Below are 21,615 nucleotides of genomic sequence, written 5' to 3' on the forward strand. Positions count from 1 at the left end.
ATGGTTGCAGAGTTTGTAGGCGTGGCTCAATTTAAGGAAAAGGGTATATCTATTCTATAGAAGGATGCAAAAATTAGGAAGGTCATTTAGGGTGTCCTTAGAAGCCAGGGATGATGGTGTAGTTCTTGGAAGATTTGCTCTAAATTTATTCAAGGAGTGGATCAGACCGTCCCACAAACGGTATTTGTTAGAGAATAGTACAGAATTTTTTTTTGTTTAGGTGATGCGTATAAGGTTGCAATACAATATGAACAGATAGAACAGATAGTGGGGAAAGGAGACACGTCTTCTTTTTCCGATGAATTTCTTTCTGCGCTGACGAGGGTGAAATTTGGACTCAATGTTAATGAGAAGGCACTGCGAGATGGTACTGATTCCTCGCAGGGCAGTTTGGCTACCCAGGAAAAGGGAGCTGGTTTTGAAGTCCCGTGGGATGGTACTGATGCCTCACGGGATGGGTTTTTTTGTTGCACTGCGAGATGGTGCTGATTCCTCGCAGGGTGGTTTGGCTACCCAGGAAAAGAGAGCTGGTTCTAAGGTCCCGTGTGTTGGTTCTGATGACTCTCGGGATGGTTTTTTTTGTGGGCACTGCAAGATGGGTCTGATTCCTCGCAGGGGGGTTTGGCTACCCAGGAAAATGGAGCTGGTTTTAAGCTCACGGGGGATGGTACTGATGCCTCACGGGATGGTTTTTTTTGTTGCACTGTGAGAGGGTACTGATTCCTCGCAGGGCGGTTTGGCTACCCAGGAAAATGGAGCTGGTTTTAATGTCCCGTGGGATGGTACTGTTGCCTCACGGGATGGTTTTTTTGTTGCACTGCGAGAAGGTACTGATTCCTCGCAGGGCGGTTTGGATACCCAGGGAGAGGGAGCTGGTTGTAATATCTCGAGAGATGAGGTTGATGCCTCACGGGATGGTTTTAATGCGTAGCGCTAATAGTTATGTAGAAATATCAACAGTAGTACTGCCATTTGTCGAACCACAAGTTAGTAGAGAAAAACCAAATAGGTCTAAACCGAGGCGTTCCGCAGCAATAAGACCCCGAGGATTTTATTGGGAATAATATCTTAACGTCTTTGCAGCATGGTATGATTTTTAGAGTTTCTGCAATTTCATTTATTTGTCGCTGGTATCTTCAGGATTAATTAGCCTTTCCCGGTCATTCATTTTGCCCTAATTCGAAGTTTATACATAATCCCAACTTTCCTTGTCCTCATCAAATTCAGGGGTATGGGGAACAAGTCTATTTTAAAGTATACAAAGAAAAATGAAGTGTTAAAATATCCAGTTTCCGACTACTGTTGTTAGTGTGGTTCGTTTATACTATGTAAGTTTTTACTTATGCAAGTATTGTGTAGTGTTTATATTATGTAATTGTTTACTAGTTCATGCTGTAGAATGTTAGTAGGTGAGAAGTGAATAATTTGTGAAGGGAATGTTTTGAATTCAATGAAAGTTTGAGGGTTTAATGAGAAGGGGATAAGCCAAATTTGGGAAATTTAACTTAAAACAGGGGGGAGAATCTGTAAAGTATTTAACATCAATTCGAGAAGCATTTCCGGGTATCTCCTTTCTTAGTTAGTTGGGCAGTTATGCGTCAACGATAGCGGTCCAGGGGGGAGCTCTTGGGACTAAAAGCTAGTCGTGGGAAAGGGTCGTTCCCAGGGCTGGAACTTCCGTTCCAGGAAAGTTATATTCTTCGCTCATTTCTAAAGGCAGTCCATCTTTCGCCTTCGTCTTAGCTAGTTGTTCTTGTGCTACCTTATTTTCTCTATGTGTATTCTCACGTTATTTAATAAAGACCATGTACCAACGTTTATCGTCTATCTTTGGAATTTACGTAAACCATTACATCTGCCAATATAAAAGGCATACAAATAAAGGACTAAATAGAACTTTACACTTGCTAAATATCCCGACTACACTCAAGAATCTTGATCCGCGAGATCTGACAAAAATCGGTTTAGCTATCTGTATTCGGAGCAATTAGCTTAAGTTCAGTGGAAAAACTACATTGTAGCTATATTTTAATTAATTATATAAATATAGAGTTAGTATTTTGACTAGGTTAGGTTATGTTAGGTATTTAATATAATGCGTTCTGCGCAACCTGCTTTCCATAATTCTGTTTCTAAGGTACTATATTTTCATCATATTTTTGGTATATTTCATTAGGATTATTCTTACTTCACTTCTTTGGTCTTTTCTGAATAATTAAGAAGTACCTAAAAATAAAGTGAAAGGCTCGACCACTCTCTGAAACCGAGTTTACATCTAGGAGGACCGTTTGATCGGTTACGTAGCACATGTTTGCCCCAAGCGTCATGGTTGTCGGAAGGGGGGGGGGGGCATGGTCCCCACATGGAAAAAATGGAAAAAATGTGTGTTGCGTTATTGTTGGCTGCCTGCCAATAGTTTTGACCCTTAACAGTATTCATTCAGTCTCTAACCAGTTCACATCTAAAAATAAAAAGTACATTTCATGGATTAATCTTTTACTTGTGGATAAACCTAGGCACGGAGCCAATTGATTTTGCGTAAAAGGAAATTATCAAGCTAAAATCTGATTACACAAGTGACTTGCATGTGATTACGGCTTAAGGATTATTTATGGATTGTGGCTTTGGATTAGTATTCAGCACTATTATCATCTGAATCGTGCATTGAAATACTTGGACTACTCGCAATTACTTGAAATTATTTGCAAATTACTGGATTAATTGGCCCACTCAATGATAAGTAATTATTTATTTTCAGTGCTACGCTCATGTCGAAATTCAAGCCTTTTGACATTGTTCTCGCTAGTTTCAAAAGTTACCCCCCCCCCCTTGGCCAGCAATTGTTTTGCAGTCAAAAAGTGGTGCTAAAGGATTATGGAGATATACAGTTTTTTTGCTACGGCGATCATTCTGAGCACCAAGTGGCAGAATCTAATTTGAAATTACTTTCGGATAACCCTAGTGTTTGCAAAAGAACGGAAAAAGATGTTGGTAAAGCATTTACCGAATTAGATTCGTTTCCAGACATTTATAAATCGTCATCACCTACTTATCTAGCATTAAACCCAGCGAGCGTTATTGCAGAAGACTCACTGGCACCTAGCCTAATCCTGCAAAAAAATAGCTTTTACCCAGGATGAATTAAATCGGACACAAGTGAATCTTACAGCTGAGATTTCCCGTCAAGTTAAGGCTAAACTAACAGACCCTGATACAGCAAATTAAGCAATTGATATTATAGTAAAAAAAATTCATGATGCTATTTCCATTGATTACAACCCAAAATTCCAAGAAATAGAAAAATCACTCAAAGGACCATTTGCAATGGTTAAAAGCTTGGAAAGTAGGATTTTGTCATTGGAATCGAAAGTGGATGATTTTGAACAAGAAAAGATGTTGGATTGCTTAGTGATGAATGGAGTAAGGCAGAGGCCTGGAAATGATCTAAAGAAAGAAGTATCGGTTATCATTAAAGACAAGATGCTGGTCCCTGGTTTTGAAGTTAATAATATTTTAAATGTTTATCTACTTAGTTTGAATGACTCTAATGATCAATCTGAAGTGTCTCCGGTGCTAATACGCTTAAGAAATGTGGAATTAGCTAGAGTTGTTTTCAAAGAAAAGACGAGACTAGCAAAGAATGGAATACTTTTATCAGAATCGCTAACAAAAAAGCGTCGTGAAATTTTAAATGCGGCAAGAGATTCCTTCGGTAAATTTAATGTATGGACCGACCGCGGGCAAATTTTGGCCAAACCACCTGGTCAATCAATGATACGAAAGATTCAATCATTTGCGGATTGTGCTTAGATTTTTTTTTTTTTTTTGTGCATGTATATTTTATTTTTTAATGCCATATCTAAAATCGATTGTCTTTTTTTTACTGGCAAATTAGAAATGCCCCCAGTTGTAGGACGACTTTTTGAGCTTGAAAATAACCCGTTAGATGTTTTAAGCATTATCAATAATTCTATCGGACATATTAACAGTGATTTGACCACAGTGAACCACACAGTAATTAGTAAATATGTTTCTAGTCTGAGGGAGGCTGTCAAGCGGGATGGATATTTTTCAGTGCTCCAGTTGAATATCCAGGGTCTTTGTTCTTCAATTGACCATCTAAAACAGATTGTTTCTGATGGGCTATCTGACGTTGTTGGTTTATGCGAGACTTTTTAGATTCTAAAAATGATATGCTTTTGGATTTGCCAGGTTATAAAATGGAACAACTGAATCGAAAAAAGATGGCCAAGGTTGATCTTGCTTTTTAATTTTCAAATAATCTCCCATACTCTCTTAGAATGGATTTATCCAGAAATATTGAAGGTGTCTTTGAGTCACTTTTCGTAGATCTTAAATGTGAAGGTACGGATTTAATTGTTGGTATTATTTATCAATCTCCTAGTGGCTCTATCCCACTGTTTCTACACACCCTTAATGATCTACTGGATACCATCCTAAAACAGTTGACTGAATTAATTATTATGGGAGATTTTAATATAAACTTGATGGATATAAAGTCTTCTGTATCTTTGGATTTTCTGTCATCCATGCTTGCCGCAGGTACTTTACCTTCTGTATGTATCCCATCTCGCATAACAGAAAGTACGTCATCTCTAATTGACAATATTGTCTGTATGGCTGCCATCATCCAAAATCATGTTTTATTGAGTTATATTTCTGATCAGTTTGTTGTTTATTATATATACTGGTTTAATAAAAAAGCTGGTGATAGGACTCGTGAGAGTGGTCAGAGGTCGGTTAGGTTTGGTGAAGTGGAATTGATACTTCTTAGGTCAAGATTGGCAGAAATTTCTTGGGGTGGTTTAGAGAGTGATTCCGATTTTCGTAATTTATTTGATACTTTTTATGTGTCTATTAAAGAAGCTGTTCTTGATATTTGTTCTGTTTCACCTTCTGATCGTAAGTCTAAGAATGCTTTTCCTCTAAATCCTTGGATGACCCTTGGTCTCCTTAGGAGTTGTAGGGGAAAAAATAATCCCTGGAGGGCCTTTAAATCTGGTAGCCCCTCAATGAAAGCTGTTTGCTTACAGCGATTTAAAATTTATAGGAATATTTACAATTCTGTGTGTCGAAAGGTCAAGTCCCAGTATTATTTGAATTGTTTTTCAGATTGTGGTAAAGATATACGAAAAACTTGGCAGGTTATAAATTCTGTGCTTAGGCCCTCTTTTCAGTCTCCATCAACCCCTTCTTTTTTGGATCTCGATGGCAAAATCATCGAAGGTGAACTGAATGTCCAAGATGCATTTACTTCATATTTTGCGAATATTGGTAAAAGGACCACTTCGGCTGTTGGTTCTTCTCCTTCAGGATCCAATTTCAGGTCTTATCTTGGGCCACCTTGTATGAAGTCAATGTTTTTGGAACCAGCGACGGAGAAAGAAATAGCTAAAATTGTTATGGGATTGAAAAATTGTTCGTCGTCTGGCCCTGATAATATTCCTACTAAAGTAATTAAGTTCATACTTCCTTCCATTATTTATCCCTTAACAAAACTTATTAACCTCTCCTTTCAGCATTTTATTTTCCCGAAGTCTTGAGCGTGCTCGAGTCATCGTATTATATAAGGGGGGGGGGGGGGACCCGAAATTATCACCCCAAAAAACGGCCAATTTCTTTGTTGTCTTTTTTTAGAAAAAAATTTTAGAAGGCGATGCTTTCTCGTCTTAATAATTTTATTACTTCTAAAGATTTTTTTCACAATTTTCAATTTGGTTTTCGAGCAAATCATTCGACTGAGCATGCTTGTGCAGTTTTACTGAATTATCTTCACTCTGCCATAGATTTCCATTTGATTCCTGCTGCTTTGTTTCTGGACGTTCGTAAAGCCTTTGATTCTTTAACCCACAGTGTTCTTCTATTTAAATTTTCTCATTTTGGCGTAAGAGGTAGTGTTTTATTGGTTCAAGTCTTTCTTGTCTGGTAGAATAATTTCTGTTGATCCACTTTTTCGCTCACCATCAATTGTTGACCAGGGGGTCCCTCAAGGGTCAGTTTTAGGAATGGCACTGTTTTTAATTTATATAAATGACCTAATTTTTGCAGTTAGAAATAAAAATCCTCTTTATTGCTGTCGTCTATGTCATCCAACAGTCTCCCCTACCCACAATTATAGTTTGCATACCTCGGATTCTCTTGTTACTTTTGCCGATGATACCACCCTTATTACTTCTGAGAGAACAGAGGATGAGGTTCGTACAAAGTTAGTGGACCTCTTTGAGTGAGTTTCAATTTGGTTTGATGCTAACTCTCTTGCCTTAAATGTTTCTAAAACTAGTTTTTTAGTTTTTTCTCGTATATCCCAGGCTTGTCCTCAATTATCTGAAATTCATATATCCAAAGGCTTTATTAGTAGACCAAAGGATGGCCATGTCCGTTTCCTAGGTGTCCTCCTAGATGAAAATTTATCTTTTAAACACCATATTGATTTGATTAAAATGAAGGTATGCAGAAACCTCGGTATTCTAAGAAAACTAAAACATATCTTTCCAGGGCCAATTCTAAGAATCCTATTTCATAGCTTAATTCAGTCTTATGTTTCCTATTGTCCAGTCTTATGGGTTTCTACTTTCCCTTCTTATCTCAAACCGCTTTCGAATACTGATAATAAAGCTATAAATCTTATCCAGGATGTAAATCCTTCGATAACTAAACCGTTACTTGATATTAAAAAACTTTATATTCTTTCCTGTGCGTCTTTCGCTTTTCTTCAGCTCCATGGTGATATTCATAGGTCCCTTAGATTTACGTCTTCTTTTGTATCTGATCGGTCAAATTATCAACTCCGTAGTTCTCTAAATATCCCAATTCCCCATACACCAACAATAAGATCCGATTTTAATCCTCTTGTTGCGTGTCATTTGACATGGAACACCCTTCCCAATTCGGCTCGAGAATGCCACTCATTTGGCACCTTCAAAAGACTAGTAAAAAAACATTTGTTTTCATGTGATTAGTTTTCTTTACTTTTGCCTGCTGCCAATAGTTTTTTTTATTTAATTCATTTATTTTTTTTTTTTATATATGTTGTGATTCACTGTAGTTTGATAAAGCTTATTTAGTGAACTCTCCTTTTTTTTATAGATGTTGTGATTCACTGTAGTTTGATAAAGATTATTTAGTGAACTCTCCTTTTTTTTTCTTTTTTTTTTTTTTTTTTTTCTTTTTTTTTTTCGTTTTAGTAAGCAAATGCTTTACATATTAAAAGTTCAAATGCTTATGTTTATATGTTTAAATATTAATGTTATGTTTATATTGTTTAAATCTTAAGCGTTTAAATGTTTAATGTTTATTTGATCTTTTCATAATCCCCTCCTACAGGCCATGGAGCCTTTTTGGGGATTTGTAGATTGTTATGTAATTACTTTACTGGCATATGGAAAATAAATCTATCTATCTATCTATCTATCTATCTAATAAGGAAAATATAAGTTCTAATTTGTGACTGAGTGACCCCTTTCAAGTTTTTCACGAACATTTTTTCTTTATGATTTGGTTCGTGTAACAAAAAAAAAATTAAATTCTTTATAGCAATGAATGGTAAGTAAATAACGATTCTTGTCAATAACAAAAGTGTAAGAGCCTAACAATTGATAACATTTAATGTTTTACTTTGAGCAAACTACTTTAATAATGCGTTATTTCTTATAAAAAATTGAGTCTAAACGCATGGAATATTTTGGTATTTGATAATCAAGTTCGAAACTGTCGTTATTGTTAAAAAAATATCCGTCCATCGCTTTGGCATTGCTCAACAGAGCTGAATGCTAGGAGTTTGTATCTTAGTTTTTGTAAGTAGGATAGGCTATTGTTTTATGTATTTTTTTCAATTAATTACTTTTTTCATTTTTATATACTTTTACTCTAATTGACATACTTTATTCATTGCCTTTAGAAAAATGTTTGTCTCTAAGCTTCATTAAAAAAAACAAGTTTTTTCAACTGAAAGTAAGGAGCAACTTTAAAACTTAAAACGAACAGGAATTATTACGTATATGAGGGGGGTTGCCCTTCTCCTGGATACCTCACTCTTCACGCTACAGTTTTTCGGCCCTTTATAAAAAGCTACCTATTGTTGTAATCAAACGACCCTTGTGTTTCAGTTGTTTTTAAAGAATTGAGACAAAATTTAAACTTTAGCGTAAAGAGCGAGATGTTGGGGAGGGGAAAACTCCCCTCATACACGTAATAATTTCTGTTCGTTTTAAGTTTCAATGTTGCTCCTTACTTTCAGTTGAAAAAAAATAAATTAATTTCTGCTCGTTGTTTTAAATAATGCCCGGATACTTGGCTCCTACTCCACGGAAAAATTCCCCTCCCCATAGAAATATCCTCTGGGTAATTCAATCCTGGAAAAAATTTACCCCAGACAATTACCCTTAACATCTCCACTGCTAAAATTGAATTTGTAAAGAAAAAGCAAGACATATAAAGAAATTTCATATAGGAACTCAAATTCACCCAGTGCAAAATTCTCCTAAAAGTTTCACCCCCTGGGAACTTCCCTCTCCATGGAAAATTCTCCCCGTGCAAAATCCTTCCAGCAGAAAATTCGTCCTCCCCTCCCCACTCGAAAAATGTATGCATACTTCCCAATAACAAATAAAACAATAGGTAAATTAAAGCCTTAAAACCTTTCCCCAGGGGCTCTAAGGGGCCATTTTATCTCTAAAAACATAGTTATTGGACCTTTCAACTATCCTGCGAAAAAAGCTATCTCAAAATTTTTTAGGACGATTTTGGGAAAAAAGTGGCGTGGGAGGGGACCTAGTTGCCCTCCAATATTTTTGGTCACTTAAAAAGGGCGGTAGAACTTTTCAATTTCGTTAGAATCAGCCCTCTCTCGACGTCTCAGGCCCACTGGATTGATACGATCACCAATGGAAAAAAAGAAGGAACAAATAAATATAAACAAGAAGGAACAAATAAACGAAATAAAAAAGGAAAAAGAAGGAACAAATAAATAAATAAACAAATCACCCCAAGGGGAAAAAAGCAAACAAACAAATGAACACGCATCCGTGATCTTTCTTCTGGCAAAAATTACAACACTCCACATTTTTACTGATATGAGCTTGAAACCTCTACAGTAGGGTTCTTCGATACGCTGAATCCGATGGTGTGATTTTCATAAAAAAATCTATGACTTCGAGGGGGTCTTTCTCCCTTTCTTCAAAAACCAGACAAACTTTCTCAGGCTCGTAGCTTTTGATGGGTAAAACTAAACTTAATGAAACTTATATATTTGGAATCGGCATAATAAGCCAATTCTTTTGATATATCTATTGGTATCAAAGTTCAGTTTTTTATAGTTTCGGTTACTATTGAGCAGGGTTGCTCCTTATTTACAGTTTGCTACCACGAACTGTTTGATTACCATTCCTAAAAATCCAAACAGAGATCATTAAAATATTGATCGTTTTTCTGTGTTACCAAAAGTATTGTATTCATGAAACTTTACATTTTCATGAAATGTAATTAAACAAATAGAGAAGGTTTTTCAACTAAAATAAGGTACTTTAATGTACTTCGTATAAATAAAAAAAGAAAATAACACCATTTAAAATTGCTCAACACTAAATTCCTAGCAGTATTTGCCATCTTAAAGAAATTTCCTGGTGGGGCTGATGAGGACCTGCCTTGCATTTTCACCTCTGTGCTGGTAGAAATGGGAATATAACATATTAGCTGAATAGAGAAACAAATTAATTAATTCCTACTCCCCCCTACCTCTTTCAACATTTATCTGAAGCCTCATGAAGAGGAAGCACTTTGTTACCCCACCTAAACAATGACTCACCCCTCCCCTCATTATAGCTGATTTGCAATTACAGATCACCAAACGTAGCCTATTTTCATTACAAATAAAGCGAATCAACTTGATTGGATCTGCCACCGTGTGGCCACCGTGTACTGCCACCGTGTGGCAGTACTTCTTTTACAACTGGAAAGCCTAAATTATAGTTATTCATACTTTTAAGTCAATTAGCTTCTCCGAATTTTAAATTGATTGCAAATTCGTCCTCTTCGGGCTTAAGTCGTAGCTTGGCACCCTAAAATACCTAGAAAACAAGACTTTATCCTGGCCCAATCTGTATGGTCACTTAAAAAAAGCTTTAAATTCACGTTTGAATGAGCTCCCTCCCAATTATCTTGGACCTATGGTTTGATACAATATCCTCTGTGAAAAAAACAACAACAAACAAATAAAGATGCATCGACGATGTTTCTTCTGAAAAAAAAAAATGCGAAATTCCACATGTTGAAAATTGGAGCTTGAACCTCTAAGGAAGGGTTCTCTGATATGATGTATCTAATAAAGGGCTTTTCAATAAGATTGCTTGCTTTTTTGGAGGTGTTTCCCCTTCTTTCCAAAAATAAGGCAAATTTCCTCGGATTTTTGGTTTTGGGTGGGTAACAATAAACTAAAAGAATTTTTTATATTTAGAGTCAGCATAAAAAGCCAATACTGCCGGTGTAGGAATTGTCATGAGAATTCCATTTTTAGTTTTGGTGAATATTGGTCCAAGTCACTTTTTCCTCCAGTTTTTTTTTATCACAAACTTTTTGATAAGATTCTATTGTGACAAATTTTTCTTTTAACCTGTTCATTTTATTTAGTTGAATAGGACACTAAAAAGAAAGAGGGTTGATATGACAGCTGGATAGTAGATTTAAATTAAGTTTTTCTTTCGCTATTTTATTTTTTTTAATGTCTGAATATATAAGGGATTTAAGTTCGAGGGAGGGAGAATTATCCTCTTGTGAAAGAGCTATATTTTACATGGCCGTTATAAAGTCAAAATGTGTTATTTATGCAGGCAGAATGATTTTTGAGTATCTCTATTCCTTCTGTAAACTATTCGAAGGCATAGAATATTGCATAAAGACAAGTCTATACCTGTTATAATCTACGGAAGCAATAAATCTTTCTGGAATTTTGGTTAGAATTTAATTTCTTTTAAGATTAAATGCATAATAATTAAATATTTTATTGATTAAATAAATTGGTCCCTTTGCCAGGAATCCTTGTCGTTCAAAATTTACTGTATTTTGTTTCAATTTGCCTTCAATTTAATTGTTCTTTTTATTTGAGAGTTTTCCCCTAAAAGTATTCAAAAATAAACTTATTCCTACGAAAAAAAAAATTCCTGAAATATATTTCCTGTCACCCAAACACCAATGATATTTTGGCACCCCCTGGAAAATTTTCAGCCGGCACCTTTGTCAAGCATGGCACACTTCCGTGAGGTGTGCCACCTAGTTTTGAAAATGGACAACCCTTTGAAAAAAAGTATCGTTATTATTTAAGCAAATAACGCAGAAGTCGTTTTTTTTCCCGTGGTAAATCTGTTTTGTAACTAACGTCTTTTGAATTTCCATATACAAGCCGCCCCTCTAAAATAACAGCTCATTGCGTTTTCACTGTTTGGAGAACAATTTACGTTATCACTAGGCCTGCATTATCGATTGGCAGTGTCTGAGAAGCCATTTATTTTCTCCAAGCTGATTTTTCTCGAAAGGTATCATTTTGTTCTATCTTGCCTATTAACTTAAAAGTGCATTTACGAAAACTTCGTAGTTACTTTGTATTGATTTTTGACGAGCATTGACTTTTTGAGGTGAAGCACTCATTTTCTCAATAAGGAGAACATTTCAATGAAAATTTCAAATACACTTTGATTGATTAAAAAATTCCTCCCCGGCGGGGAATCGAACCCCGGTCTCCCGCGTGACAGGCGGGGATACTGACCACTATACTACCGAGGACTTATTTGGATTGTGGAAACACATTCAATATGGTGGCTAAAACAAATTGTTTATTGTGGCTCGTATATATAATTTTTAATAAACAAAAATAAATTTGGCTAAAATTCCGCACCTGGAATCGCTTTGGGAGGAAGTAGATCTAACTGATTTGGGGGTAAAATTCTACTTTAGCTACTTTGGCTATCTTGGAAAGGGGTTAGGTTAGGAAAATGAAACTTTTAGGGATGGGTCTAGAGGCTAAAATATGTCCCGGGAATGTATTTTGAAGCACCTATCTCCACTCCTTCTCCCTCTAGAGGGTCCTGATCTTTGATAACCTTTAACAATCCGTGTGTTATAAAAGTGAAACCTTGCAAAATAGATTTTCTGCTTTAATGAAGTGCAACAAAATTATTTTCAGCTTCACTACTTTGCTCAATCCCAATCATAGGCGCCCATAAGCTGAATTCCAGGGGGGGCAAGCCTCGTCTAATTGGCACTTTTAATGCTATATAATGGAAATCTCAGAACAAAAATATAAAAATAAGGCAGTATTATTCAGCCAGGGGGGGCGGGTGCCCCCCCTGCCCCCCTTATAGGCACCCATGATCCCAAATTATAAGGTTTTAAAAATATGTAAATACATTTCTTAAATTTTGGAAAAAAAAAAACCATTCATAGCCTATGGTTCTATATTCTACTTAAATAAAATGAATGGCATTTTCATAACTAAAGCCAGAGAAAAAGAATCTGATAACTGAAAATTAAGCTAAAATGTTGTTTTGTCAAAATTTCAGTCATGTAAGCATATTTCAGGGCCCTCTAGAGGGAGAAGGAGTGGAGGTAGATACTTCAAAATACCTTCCCGGGACATATTTTACGCTGTAGACCCATCCCTGAAAGTTTTATTTTCCTACCCTAACTCCTTTCCCAGATAGCTAAGAGTAGGTAAAGTAGAATTTTACCGACCCCCCTCCCTATCTCTAAGGGTTATAACATTGGTGTCAATTGGATGGGGCACGTGGCAGTTCGTCTCCTAGATTTGAAACATACCCTATCCTGGTATTTCAAATGAAAATGCTTCTTTTTAGTACTTCCAGTTAAAAACTGAATAAAAAACAAGTTCACCCCACCCCTCGATTTTGAAAAAAAATTGTACCTCTAAGTTTGTGTGAATTGACGCCACTGGGTTAGAAGATTGCATACAAGATCCGCATCAATTCTCCCCACGGCCCTCCTCCCCCCAAAAAAACACAAACACAATTTGTTGTACTTCATCAAAGGGCTGTGCCCTGTGAAGGGGAAAATGGTGTGTAGATAGGTAAAGATTTTTTCTGAAAATATCTAAAGATATTTTCAGGGCATAATTTAGACTCTGCATCCATTCCTGAAAGTTCAATATGCCTAACTCAACTGCTTTCCATAATAGCTAATAGCTCCTGAGCTAGGACTTAACCACTTAAAATGGCAAATATTTGCATTTTTAAATAATTTAGTTAGGGTGAAAGTGAATGCATCACTTGATGACTATTGCTTTGGGGGCACTAAATTTTGAGCCCTTAAAGGGGCTCAAAACAGTCCTTAGTAACTAAAAATTTAAAATGTATTTCTAAAAAGACTGTTAGACGGACTAAAAAAAATTTATAGTGCGAAAAAACTGCCATTTGTAGCTGACTCAGGAATGATAATTGTTATTTTGAACAGATTGCAGGAATTTTTCGACAGACCCTGGAACCCTTCGAAAATGACGTCTATGTTTTGCTGAAATGCGTTTTTAAACGTTCTGTTAAAGCGCTGAAACGTGTTTTTAAACGTTCTGAAACTATGGATTGTTTTGGCCCTGAGCATGTAATTTCCTTCAGACGCGATTATTGAATTTAAAAAGCATAAAAAGGGCATCAAGTGATGTATTCACTTTTATATTAGCTAAATTATCTGAAAATGTAAATATTTACCCTAAAAAAGGCAAAAAATAGCAAATAGCTTTCATCCACCTGCATCTGAAATTTTGCTAGCAAATTTTTGAAACAAGTAGCCTACTGTGTATGAAATCACTGACTGGGAAGAAATGATGAAACAACACTACTATTTTGATTTTGATCCTTGATTTTCTTTTCATAAAAGAAAAAAAAAACTTACGAGAGAAATAGGTAAATCAAAATTTTTCAATAACTATTGCATTCTGCCATTCCAAGCAGGGTTGCCACCGCCATGGATTTATCTATGAAAACATGGATTTTTTGACCCCTGACATGGATTTTGGAAATGCCATGGATTTTTCAATAAAAAACATGGATTTTTTTTTCACATGGTATGGAATTGGCGTCGCTCGGAAAAACGATCTTTACGGCGAACCAAAATAGGGTTAGCGGACCAGCTGTCTCACTACTCGTACATCTGTGGCCACAGATGGCGCTCCACCTCCAGCTCAGCTGGACCAGCTGACGTGCTCAAGAAGTCTGTAAAATAAAAAACTTCCGGAATGTGATTTGTTTTGACCAGTTTTAACGTTTTATCCTTGCCCAAAACAAAAAATCCGCCCCCTGCTTTTGCCCCCACCAAGGTAAGTTGGAAATGTCTGTAAAGGAGAGCTATGCGCGACAGAGATATCCCTTTAGCCAGCCTCATTGGTTTTGCGTCTGATAATGCAAGTGTGATGCTCGGTAAACAAGCGGGTCTGGCTGCGCTTTAAAAAAAAGATGGGCCATGTCTCGCCATTTTTGGGTGTATTTGGCATTCTTTTGCTTCGTGTTCGGCCGCTGCATATGATGTTCTAGACCCTGAAAAAGTACAATTAGCTCACGACGTGTATAATTTTGTCGCTTATAGCCCCAAAAGGAAAAGTGAATTTGCCGAGTGTCAAAAGTTCGTAGAAGTTGCCGAACACGCAATACTTTACCCGTCGAAGACACGCTGGCTAGCAATGGAGCAAGTCGTGAAGTGGTTGCTTGAGCAGCGGGATGCTCAAAAAATTTATTTTCAGAGTATGCTCGCTGATAACATTCCCACCGCTGTGAGCATTCACAAGGGACTCGGGGATGTCAAGCTTCGTCTTTTTTACCTCTTTCTGGGGTATATTTGCTTGTCGTGAACGAGTTAAACCTTGAGTTCCAAAGTGAAAGTGTCAGGGTACACCAAATCCTGAAGAAAGTCCGGGAAACATTGAAGGAAATTATGCAGAACTTCATTAAACAGGAAATTATAGACATAACAGACCCATTCAAAACAAATTTGCGGTCCCCGAGCAATCCAAGACCTTACGAAAACGTCTACTTTGGGCCCAAGTTTCTGGCACTCTGTGAAGGAATTAGTGGAGACGCGGATTTTAGTCGCAAATGGTTTCCGTTAAAAATAAGTGTGTCATGTTTTACCAAAGGCTGTGTGATGAAAACATAGGCAGCGCGATAGCGCTGCCTAAGTAAAGAACGATGTGCGCATAATGTGTTATTTCTTCTTCTCCATACCCGGGCACTTCGTATCGAAGGAGTTGTCGTAGAAACTTCGAAAAGGGCACATTCGACTGTATATTGGAGTGGCTAGTGCCCTTTTTAATAGTCGAAAGTGATTGGAGGGCAACTAGCCCCCCTCCCCACGCCCATCATTCCCCCAAACATATCTAATCAAAATTTTTAGATAGCCATTTTGTGCAGCGTAGTTGATTTCCAAATAGTAAATTTCTTTTTTAGGAGGACACTCTCCCACAACCCTCGGGGCAAGGGTCTTAATTTATGCCCTGGGGGCATATTAGGTTTTTTATAGAAGGAGTTGTCGTAGAAACTTCAAAAAAGGCTCATTTGATTGGAAATTCAAAGTGCTAGTGCCCTTTTTAATAGTCGAAGGTGATTGGACGGCAACTAGCCCCCCCCACGTCCATCATTCCCCCAAACACATCCAATCGCAATTTTGAGATAGCCATTTTGTTCAGCGTAATTGATTTCCAGATAGTAAATATGTTTTTGAGGAGGACACTCCCCTACAACCCTCGGGGCAAGGTTTATAAGTTATGCCCTTGGGGCATATAAGGTTTTTATAGAAGGCGTTTTCGTAGAAACTTCAGAAAAGGCTCTTTCGATTGGAAATTCAAAGGGTTAGTGCCCTTTTTAATAGTCGAAAGTGATTGGAGGGCAACTAGCCCCCACGCTCATCATTCCCCCAAACACATCCAATAAAAATTTTGAGATAGCCATTTTGTTCAGCGTAGTTGATTTCCAGATAGAATGTATGTTTTTGAGGAGGACACTCCCCCACAACCCTCGGGGCAAGGGTTGTAAGTTATGCCCTGGGGGCATATAAGGTTTTTATAGAAGGCGTTGCAAAATAGGTTGATCCGATAAACTTACGTTAGGAGCAAGGTTAATTAACGCAAACTTGTGTTAATTAAATAAATTACGCTACTTTACAATGTTCCCAAATCTGTGACTTGAATACACCACCAAGCTCAATCCTTCTAATGTGAGTGTTCTGAACAGCCAAGGCCGTACCCACGGGGGGACATCTCTTAGGACCACTTTAAGTAGACCTAAATTAACTTAATTTTTTGCATGTCTCTCTCACTATGACTGTGTGTCTAACCGGGTTTGCTGCCATCTATAACCAGTCTAACCCTTTTTTTGGACTGAATTTTTGGAGTTAGAAAAATATTAAACTTTTTTATGGATCTCAAAATGAGATAAAATATGCTTGCGGCTGTACCTATCGTACTCTATGATTGCTTTTACACACGAAGCGGTTTTTCCACTGGTACTCTATGGTAGTTAATCGATACTACCTAGTTTATTGCATGTATTAAATCAGTGATTTTCACACATTTGAGTGATAAACACCTGCACCATATTAAAAAAGATAGTGAAAATGAATTATTCGAGGAAAGTGTGTACACAAGATAAAGTCATCGTTGCCTTGAATACTAACAAAGAGATATATTTGAACTATGCAATAAGTAGTAGTGGATATATTATTAGGAATTTATGCTTACGTTTTCATGACAGTGAGGAGTTAAATTCCTTTGGGAGTATCCAAGAATTTCCATCATACAAATGGTGGATTTGTGAAAGTATCATTTCCGGAGAAGTTAGTACTCAAAGAGAATGCCAACATAAAAATAATAGTTGATGAAGAGGGGCAACTTCTAGCTAATGGTTCTGCTAACATGTTACCAGTTGATAGATCTTATCGTCATCTTTCTGGTGTTAGCATTCAGATAAAACTAAAGGGAAAAAGAAGACGTATATACTGCTGCACTAATATCATAAATGATATCTTGTTTGCGTTGCAAGATTGTGACCTCTGTAAAAATAATATAATAATAAACAATAAGATTACTGGCAAATTGAAAAGAATTCTGTCAGACAGTAACACTAATGAATATAAAGATAAATTGAAGAAAAATACAGCAAAAATGAACATTATTACCACAAACTATCATATAGCCAAGGAGTGGAATAATACTAACGAGGAAACATGTATTTAACATATGGGTGACACTCCAATAAGAATTGTGTGTGACTCTAATTGAATAATGATTATTATACTGGTTACAAACTAAGAGAAGAGGGTAACTCTAGTGTCAAGAGAGAACATGATGATTTATTTCATGGAACTGATTCAAAATGTCGAAAGTTTCTCAATAATATTAATAGTGTGTATTAATGTATCTAACATATTTTTATATTAATATTCTACTTTTCGTTATTGCAATCAAAATATTTTATGCATTACTTTGTTATATTTCCATTATTTTTAGGATACGCTAGTATGTCAAACGCTTAAAATGTTTATTAAGATACCTGAGATTTTTTATTTTCTTTGGAAAAAATTAGAGTTGGACTACAAGATTTTGTTTTCTTTGAGAAAATTCAGAAGAGAACTTGAACTTTTCTTCACTTCAGTTTGAAAACTCAGAATTAATGTGGAACCTTTTCTCTTCTTTGGGAAAACATTTAGAAGAGAACATGAACTTTTCTTCACTTCTTTGAGAAAATATAGAATTAAAGCAGAACTGTTTCTCGTCATGGGGAAAAATTCAGAATCGAAGCGTAACTTTTTCTAACTTCTATGGAAAAATTTAGAATTGAACTGTAACTTTTTTTATTTGAGAAAATTCAGAAGAGAACTTGAACTTTTCTTCACTTCTTCGAGAAAACTAAGAATTAAAAGTGGAACTATTTATCTTCAGAAGAGAACTTGAACTTTTCTTTACTTCTCTGAGAAAACTTGGAATTAAAGTGGAACTTTTTATATCTTCGTGGAGAATATTCGGAATTCAACCGTAACTTCTTTTCTATCTTCTACGCAGAAATTCAGAACAGAACTTTTAAATTTATTTCCTGTCTCAAAAATTCAGAAGAGAAGTTGAACTTTTTCTTCACTTTATTGAGAAAACTCAGAATTAAAGTGGAACTTTTTATCGTCAGAAGAGAACTTGAACATTTTTGCACTTCCTTGAGAAATCTCAGAATTAAAGTGGAACTCTTGTAAACCTCTCTTTAGTTCTTTATTTGTATGCCTTTTATATTGGCAGATGTAATGGTTTACGTAAATTCCAAAAAAAGACGATAAACGTTGGTAGATGGTCTTTATTAAATAACGTGAGAATACACATAGAGAAAATAAGGTAGCACAAGAACAACTAGCTACGTCGAAGGCGAAAGATGGACTGCCTTTAGAAATGAACCAAGAATATAACTTTCCTAGAACGGAAGTTCCAGGCCTGGGAACGACCCCTTTCCCACGACTGGCTTTAGTCCCAAGAGCTCCCCCCAGGACCGCTATCGTTGACACATAAATGCCCAACTAACTAAGAAATGAGATACCCTGAAAAGCTTCTCGAATTGATGTTAAATACTTTACAGATTCTCCCCCCTGTTTTAAGTTAAATTTTCCAAATTTGGCTTATCCCCTTCTCATTAAACCCCCAAACTTTAATTAAATTCAAAACATTCCCTTCCCAAATTATTCACTTCTCGCCTACTAACATTCTACAGCATGAACTAGTAAACAATTACATAATACAAACACTACACAATACTTGCATAAGTAAATACTTACATAGTATAAACGAACCACACTAACAACAGTAGTTGGAAACTGGATATTTTAACACTTCATTTTTCTTTCTATACTTTAAAATAGACTTCTTCCCCATCCCCTGAATTTGATGAGGACAAGGAAAGTTGGGGTTAGGCCTATGTATAAACTTTGAATTAGGGCAAAAGGAATGACCGGGAAAGGCTAATTAATCCTGAAAATACCAGCGACAAATAAATCAAATTGCAGAAACTTTAAAAATCATACCATGCTGCAATGACGTTAAGATATTATTCCCAATAAAATCCTCGGGGTTTTATTGCTGCGGAACGCCTCGGTTTAGACCTATTTGGTTTTTCTCTACTAACTTGTGGTTCGACAAATGGCAGTACTACTGTTGATATCTCTACATAACTATTAGCGCTACGTATTAAAACCATCCCGTGAGGCAACAACCTCATCCCACTAGACCTCAAAACCAGCCCCCTTTCCACCTTTTTTTTCTCATCCCAAAGGACCTCAAAATCGGTTCCCTTTTCCTTGGTAGCCAAACCGCCTTGGGAGCCATCAGTACCATCTTGCAGTGCAACAAAAAAAACCATCCCGTGGGGTATCAGTACCATCCGACGGGACCTAAAAACCAGCTCCCTTTTCCTGGGTCGCCAAACCGCCCTGCGAGGAATCAGTACCATCTCGCAGTGCAAAAAAAACCATCCCGTGAGGCATCAGTACCATCCCACGGGACCTTAAAACCAGCTCCCTTTTCCTGGGTAGCCAAACCACCCTGCGAGGAATCAGTACCATCTCGCAGTGCAACAAAAAAAAAAACATCCCGTGAGGCATCAGTACCATCACACGGGACCTCAGAACCAGCTCCCTTTTCCTGGGTAGCCAAACCGCCCTGCGAGGAATCAGTACCATCTCGCAGTGCCTTCTCATTATCATTGAGTCCAAATTTCACCCTCGTCAGCGCAGAAAGAAATTCATCGGAAAAAGAAGACGTTTCTTCTTTCCCCACTATCTGTTCTATCTATTCATATTGTATTGCAACCTTATACGCATCACCTAAAAAAAAAAAAATTCTGCACTATTCTCTAACAAATACCGTTTGTAGGACGGTCTGATCCTCTCCTTGAATAAATTAAGAGCAAATCTTCAAAGGACTACATCATCATCCCTGGCTTCTAAGGACACCCTACATGAACTTCCTAATTTTTGCATCCTTCTATAGAATAGATATGCCCTTTCATCCTTAAATTGAGCCACGCCTACAAACTCTGCAACCATTTTGCCAACTATTTTGCCTGGAGCATATGTTATATGTAATCCACGTTTTAAACTTGACAAATTTGTAATCGAGAGGAGTCAAATAAAAGGAATGGAAATATGCCATTTATCCTCCACTGTTTTACAAAATCAAAAGCAACCTTTTTTTTATATCCATATTCCGCCGGATAAAATATAGAAATAATAACTTAAATATTTATATCAAAATTTTAAAAATCAATTATTCTAAAAATTTAAATATTGGTCTTACACTTTTTTTTTTTTTTTTTTTTTTTTTTTTTTTTTTTTATATTTACGGACGCCAGATTTTGGGAAATAAACTTAACTTTTAAAGACAAGGGTATAATAAAATTTAATGGGTTGTTTAGCCGCATTAAATCACTTACGAAAGATAATATGTCTCAAATCTAATTGCAGTTGGTCTCAATTAAAACACTAGCATCAAATGGAGTCACAATTGAGAATTAATTTTCGATTATCGAATTCGAAAATGTTAAACATTGGTTGGAAACTGTCAAATGTAGATCACACTTCGACTATATAAAATCAGGTAAAAAAAAACACCAAACGTAGAATGGCTAAGTGAAGGTATAAATCAACTGGAGACTCTCAGCTGTAGAAATTTGAATTAGTATGTAGAAGCTATCGCGAGGAAATCCATATTATGCATTGTGTAACAGCCTATTTCAAAATGTTCATTTAAAAGAAAGTGTTTCTCAAGAAGGTGCTTTGAATAGAAGAAAGTTCAATAGCTCGTAACGTTTCGATGTCTTATTAATCAGTCTTTTTTAGTATTTGCAGTTCAATATCACAGTCTGATAGCGGGCGAAATACTCTTCAATATGTTGCCAGTATTTAGCATAAGATGTCGTAAATATTTATAACGGTCACTCAAATGTCACTTGGAGGTTTTCCCCTAGTGATATACGCTCCACTAGTTTTAACCGCTTGCCACCACTCTGTAAACCTCTCTTTAGTTCTTTATTTGTATGCCTTTTATATTGGCAGATGTAATGGTTTACGTAAATTCCAAAAAAAGACGATAAACGTTGGTAGATGGTCTTTATTAAATAACGTGAGAATACACATAGAGAAAATAAGGTAGCACAAGAACAACTAGCTACGACGAAGGCGAAATATGGACTGCCTTTAGAAATGAACGAAGAATATAACTTTCCTGGAACGGAAGTTCCAGGCTTGGGAGCGACCCCTTTCCCACGACTGGCTTTAGTCCCAAGAGCTCCCCCCTGAACAACTATCTTTCACACATAAATGCCCAGCTAACCAAGAAATAATATACCCGGAAAAGCTTCTGGAATTGATGTTAAATACTTTACACTCTTTATCTTCATGGTGAGTGTTCACAATCAATGTATAACTTTTTTCTATCTTTTACGAGAAATTTAGAACAAAGCTTTAATTTTTTCATCTCTTTGAGAAAAATCAGAACTGAAGTGGAACCTTTTTATTTTCTCTAGAAAATAATAGAATTGATATCTTCAGAAGAGAACTTGAAAATTTTTGTACTTC

General features: G+C 36.4%; 1 protein-coding gene and 1 non-coding gene across 4 annotated transcripts in view; one reads left to right on the forward strand and one right to left on the reverse strand.

Moving 5' to 3' along the window:
- Nucleotides 1-21,615, forward strand: part of LOC148939147 (patched domain-containing protein 3-like) — a 260,903-nt gene that overhangs the window by 62,942 nt on the left and 176,346 nt on the right. The gene's annotated exons all lie outside the window — the stretch shown is intronic.
- Nucleotides 11,722-11,793, reverse strand: TRNAD-GUC (transfer RNA aspartic acid (anticodon GUC)). The gene has a single exon. It is a non-coding gene; the product is annotated as a tRNA-Asp (tRNA).

The sequence above is a fragment of the Artemia sp. Qi Xiang Cuo genome, chromosome 21, assembly GCF_049724085.1.
Source record: "Artemia sp. Qi Xiang Cuo chromosome 21, ASM4972408v1, whole genome shotgun sequence".
In the NCBI taxonomy this organism is placed as follows: Eukaryota; Metazoa; Arthropoda; class Branchiopoda; order Anostraca; family Artemiidae; genus Artemia; species Artemia sp. Qi Xiang Cuo.